The sequence below is a fragment of the Neodiprion lecontei genome, chromosome 5 (genome assembly GCF_021901455.1).
Source record: "Neodiprion lecontei isolate iyNeoLeco1 chromosome 5, iyNeoLeco1.1, whole genome shotgun sequence".
NCBI lineage: Eukaryota > Metazoa > Arthropoda > Insecta > Hymenoptera > Diprionidae > Neodiprion > Neodiprion lecontei.
Window position 1 is genome coordinate 12,054,956 of NC_060264.1, and position 6,130 is coordinate 12,061,085.

Consider the following 6,130-nt stretch of genomic DNA (forward strand, 5'->3'; position numbering starts at 1 on the left):
ACTGCGAATCTTAAAAAGGTCCAAAGCGGCCCTCGTTATCCCTAGTCTGAACAACCGTCCTCGCCGATCGAAGCAGCAGGTGTTTTACGCCAGCTCTGCTCTGAAGTTGTGCTATGCTAAAATCAACAGCTACCGAAAACCCAGGATTTTTTACGTTGTGGTTGTTCGTCAGAGCCGATCTCTCTTTGGGTTCACTCAGTGGTGTTTTATCCTGATCGAAGCAAGAAAACCTGACCTTGGCGGTTAAAAAAAAAAACAGAACCCTGTGTGATTTTGAACATCAGGTTTAATCAATGAAAACAATAGCTCAAGCGAAAGCACAGAAATAATTCGAGGAATCAATACAATGAAAAACAAAAATCATCCAAAGAACTTAAAATAAAAAATAGAAAATAAATAGAATAATGCAAGTATTCTTAAGTACGGCTCCTGAATTATTTGTCGTAAGCGCTATGCTTATACAACTTCTAACATTTGAATCTGCTTTTGCAAAATCTGGTGGCTATGCCGAAATTTTACTGTAAGTTTAAATTATAATTTCTCTGAAGTGGCGTTATGCCACCCTACAAGTTAGTTGAAATGAAATGATTCCAAATTAGAGAACAGCCTCAAGACGAGACTGCCTCTTTCCAATAACGTGTATGCCTGCAGCGAGCGCTATGCTACATATGAGTGCCGAGAGCACGTGAGACACCTGTATTTATACAATTCGTACTGTTCGAGGGCGGCGATGTCTCAGTCGTCGGCAGTTAAGGCTGAGTTTCGCGTCGAAATCGTCCGTCCTCGTCTCGTCGTGTCTCGCGCTCGGACTTTCGCTCGCTAATCTTTGTTGATATTTTGTTCTGCTGCGCTGCCCATCATGTATACGGCTCAGCTGACCGTGTGTGCGTGTACGTGCAGCTGGTCGTTATAATTTTGTCATTGAACATTATGTTATCTCGTTTATAGGCATGGACGATTGGGGCATTCCAAGTGAAATCTAGGAGTCATTGGCCTCATGTCATCGGATTCTTGCATAACTTTTTTTTCGCATTTATTCCACTCCAAAAGAAGCCTCATTTTTCGAGGATTTTCTCGCTATTCCTTCAAGTGGCGCGGCGATCGTTTTTGTGTAAAAAAGGGATAGCTAAAAAACGCTATTTTTTAAATTCTGAAATTTTGTCCATAGATTTTGAGTCAAAAATAAGTAATATCTATCATAATACGAAAGTGGGCTGCAACTAGTTTATATTTTTTTTTCTACATTTTTTTCAAGTTGCGAAAATAGAAAAAAAAATTAAATAAATCAGATTCTAATGGTCTTTATAGGAGTGAAAAAGAAAAAATAAAAATAAAAAATGTCTTAGAAAATATTGATATTTTGCATATTTTCCAAAACAAATGTGAAAAATCTTTTTTTACCTTACCAAACGTTAAAGGTTTGTATCATTTATTTTGGAAAATTCGCAAAATATAAAAATTTTCCAGGATATGTTCTATTCTTCTTCTTTCTTTTCCACTCCTGTAGGGCGATTCTGTAACTCGCTATGCTGTCGTTACGGACTCATAACGACAAGTTTCGTTATGCTACCGACCGCGTCGCTATTATAACGACAAATGCGATTCTGTACACTATTCTTAGCGAGTTTTGTCGTTATTAGTAACGAAAAGTGTCGTTATGACGTCGTTACGGTGCGAGCGGATAGCGAGGCTCAGAGACCCCCTCGGTACGCTATAACGACCATTATAACGACACTTTGCACACGAGCTAGAGGAGTGGTGTGCGTTTCACATATTTTTCTCGACTCCGAGAAAGTGCTTCGAAAAGTGCTCCGAAAGTGAAAAATAATTACGCCGTTTGAAATAACAAGTAAGTAAGTTGAATTTTGCAGTAATTAGAAATTATCAATGCAGACTGACTTCAGAAAAAATTGTAGAATAGATTTCATCATTTTCTAAAAAAGAATAACATAACCTATAAATTGTAGTATTGCTCCGAAGAACCCACAAAGTTGCTTCCACAAATATAATTATTCATTAATTCCATTAATAATTCATTTCTACTATTAAGTCTATTATTTACGCTGTTTCTTTGATTATCTTCAATCTCAAAGGATCATGGTTATCGAATACCTTGCTTGGGATGTATTCGTTCTTGAGGAAAGATTACGTCGACTCGAACGTCGTGTGGAAAGAAGGCGACTGAGAGATGCTCAGAATCCTTTTCAGCTACCACGAGAAGAGTTTCTCAGCCTTTTTCGCCTGTCTCAAGAAGCTGTGATGAATCTTGGTTAACACCTTAAGCGCAGTCAAAGCGAAAATATTTTTCACTGTTCAGCAAAACAGCATAGGTTCTGTTTGAGTTTTATATACATCATATGCATATTATATTTAGTCTACTTTTTTCTAAATCAATATATTTTCCATCAGGTGATGCTGGATATCCGTTGGAGCCTTGGCTGTTAACACCTCTGGCCAATTTTCCTGAAGATACGCGACAACATCAATATACACAACAACTATGTAAGGCTAGAAGCGTCGTCGAGCGGTTTTCTGGAGTTTTTAAATCTGTATGGAGATGCTTGTCATACCAGCGAGTCTTGATGTATGAACCAGCGTTCGCAGCGAAAATTGTTAATACGTGTGCAGTACTGCACAACATGAAAGTGCAACTACGATTAAACAATGAAGATGACGAACAACTAGCTCCGATAGCTCATCCCGTAGAGAATGATGTTGATCCGATGGATCAAGATGAAGAATACAACAGACGAGGACCACGCGCTTTGGCTCAACGAATTCAACAACAAATTATGAGAGAAAGATTTCCCAACTTCCGTGATGCGGAAGAATAGAATACAGAATATGGAATGATGTTAATGGTTAAATTGCCAACAAGTATACTGTTTAAAGGTGATGAGAGAAATTAACGACAACAGAGTCAGGGCGGTGTTACGCTCCGACGTACCGCCTTGGCGTACCTTTTTCAAAATTCCATTTCATTTCATTTCTTTAATTTCTTCAATGCACAGATATTATTTCATCAAAATCTCATATTCTAATAACGGCGAGTTCCACCCCTCCTGGAAAAAGTCACGTAGAGACCAACAATGATCCCTAGTATAAGGATCAACTTTCTTCTATTTAACTGGTACCAAGAACGGAGACAAGGGACTGCTGAATTAGCATCAGTAGCGCTCAGTCTGGAAATATCCCTCTTTTTAAGTTAAAATTATAATCAATAATCGCGCTAATTCGTTAAATTTGAGCATTCAGTTATTCTGTTAGCTGCAAAAGACTCACTATCTTCTACGTTTCCATCTTTTCTGTGCTTTACTAAATCTCATCATTTCGAGAATAGACATTTTTATGCCATTCCATTTTCCATAATTAAATTGAGTTCGGCCCTGATTCAACCGAATCAGGTAATTTTAAGTGCTAATAATAATAACTACATTAGCGTTTTAATAAATAATCGTTGGAATCATTTTTAACATGTATCAGAATCAGCAAATTGACACTTTCAACTATAGCTTTCGATAATAAGATATCATTCTAAATCTACAAAGACTAAGTGACCGACGTTCAACATCGTTCGATTGATCAACTCTTCCGAACTTGAGGTGAGGCTCTGGTCCAGAATTCTACTGACGCAGACAGACACGATCCGACGCTCAGTACACTCTTACCCGCACGTAACAGCGGCTAGGTGGTGTAGTGGAGTAAGGCTCCGGTCAAGCATCTCTAGATGCCAGGTTCGATTCCTGGCTCCGTCGTTAATTTTTCGAAATCACCAATTTTTTGAATTTACATTCTTTCAACTATAATGTTTACAATTGATTGTACATAAAGAAATATTCAATTGTGTTTTTAAAGTATAACTTTATTTTATAAAAAATATTCACCTTTTTTAACCCGAACAAAAAATGAAAACGCGAAAAATCTTTATTCTAAACTAGACCTCAATTTTTTTTCAAGTGGTATTGTTTTTAAATAGCTTTGCCTCCATGAAATTAACAAACTCAAAGACTTCTTGAAGTATTGAAAATATTACAGCTACAGTTATGATTTTTAGTAAAAAATGGGAGTAGTTATATAATTTTACTCTTCAGAATATTGGTTCTACGCGAAGAACCCAATGGTGGTCCATGCAAAAAGAATAGTGAGGAAAACGTAGAAGCAGTAAACGCTGCATGGGGATTCACAACACGTGGTCAAAGGGCTCCTTTTAAGAGTATGAGTGCAAATAAATTTTTTTACTCTTATTAAAATTTATTAAAAGTATTAAACGGTGTTAAGATATAATAACAATAATGATATTTATATTTACAATGTTCACTATACGATGGATTTGCACTGACTGTGACTGAGTGATTGTGCGCGCCTCGATTTAAACCTTTGTAGAATTTATGATGCTAAACCGCGCTATGCTCGAGGTCGTCACACGCCGCGGACACGCGCTACACTTTCCGAGAGTGGGGGAACGAAATGACATAGTACACAGAATTGTAGTTAATTGAGTTATGTATTTTACAATATTTACAAGTGTGTGCACGCTATAGCTGTGGCGATGCACACGGATGAGTTTTAGATTATTATAGATTTTGTTATTAATAAAGGGCGTCAGCCAAGCGATGCTGGTAGGTACGAGGCTAGCCCGGGAGTGATGTGTCCGTGAAGTCTGCGCGGGGCACCAGTTGCTGCTTGCGCCGTCGAGTTGGTGCCTGGATGGTGTCGCCTCCTGGCGCTGGTGTGGTAAGGCCGGGCCGAGGCGCCACAGCCACTCCCCCTCTGGAAGTTGCCTGGTCAGAGGGCAACTGTTGAGTTGGAGCTGGTGCTGGAATCTCTTGAGCGGGTGGCTCAGGGAGCTGGAACTGGACGGTGGGCCTCGGTTGAGGAGCTGCGTCCTTCGCTGGTTGTTGAGGTGTAAGCTCGTCGGTGACGTACCCTGGTACCAACAGGCTTGTTGAGACGGTTGATGGTCTTCCGTCGACGTCTATGACGTATCGTTGGTCATCAAGTCTGCGTAGAACCTTGTGTGGGCCTGTGTATGGTGGCGTGAGCGGCGGCTTGACCGGGGCCACACGTTTGAAGACATGTGTGCATGTGCGTAGATGTCCATGCATGAAGACTTTGGCCTTGATGTGGTGAGCCGTTTGTCTTGGCTGCAGGATTCTGAAGTGGCTTCTCAAGTTGTCCAAGAATGAACTTGGGTTGACTGGCATGTCGTCGGTGACGAAGAATCCTCCTGGCACTCTCACAGTCGTGCCCAGTAGGAGTTCTGATGGTGAAGCCTTAATGTCTGGCTTGTATGTTGTTCGTAAGCCAAGCAAAACAGTTGGTAGGACGTCTGGCCACTTGGCAGTGTTGTGGCACATGAGAGCGGCCTTGAGTGTGCGATGCCAGCGTTCGACCATGCCATTGGACTGCGGGTGGTACGCTGTGGTGCGGATCTTCTCTGCTCCAATGAGTTTGGCGAGCGAGGTGAAGAGCTCGGCCTCGAACTCCAAACCTTGGTCTGTGGTGATGGTGAGCGGTGTCCCGAAGAGTGCGATCCAGCCTGAGTAGAAAGCTGCGGCAACAGTGTCGGCCTGCTTGTTTTTGATGGGTATGGCTTGCGGCCACCCGGAAAATCTGTCGATTATTGTTAGACAATACCTAAACTCGTTGACCAGTGGCATGACGATGAGGTCGAGGTGAACATGGTTGAACCTTGCTTCTGGGACTTCAATGTGGTTTGGCTGCGTGCGAGTGTGCTTGTGGATTTTAGCACGTTGACAGAGAATGCACTCGCGAGCCCAGCGAAGTGCGTCTTTTTTTATTCCTGGCCAGATGAATCGTTCTTTGAGCTGCCTTGATGTTTCTCGGCCGGATGGATGCGATGGACCATGTACGCCTTCGAATGCAGTTTTTCTAAGTGAAGGCGGCAAGTAAGGGCGAACTGTGCCTGAAGAGACGTCGCAGAGGATGCTCACACCTTCGATCTGGAGCGGCTGGAGCTTGAGTGATGTAGCTTCTGCAAGCGGGAGTTCAGCGTCTGGCTCAGCTTGTGCCTCGCTGATGGTTTTGGCGTCAAGGCGAGTTGGCATTGTGATTGAGCAGATGCGTGAAAGTGCATCCGCAACTGCATTTTCTTCTCCTGGTATGTGCA

The 6,130-nt window shown here is 41.7% G+C and overlaps 1 long non-coding RNA gene across 2 annotated transcripts; it reads left to right on the plus strand.

Moving 5' to 3' along the window:
- Positions 1-1,529: 1,529 nt before the first annotated feature.
- Positions 1,530-3,008, plus strand: LOC124294608. 2 transcript variants are annotated; one of them, XR_006904517.1, is made up of 3 exons: positions 1,530-1,853; positions 2,094-2,330; positions 2,410-3,008. It is a non-coding gene; the product is annotated as an uncharacterized LOC124294608 (long non-coding RNA). The 2 variants fall into 2 exon arrangements; XR_006904516.1 differs by having other exon boundaries at positions 1,530-1,849.
- The last annotated feature ends 3,122 nt before the right edge of the window (positions 3,009-6,130 follow it).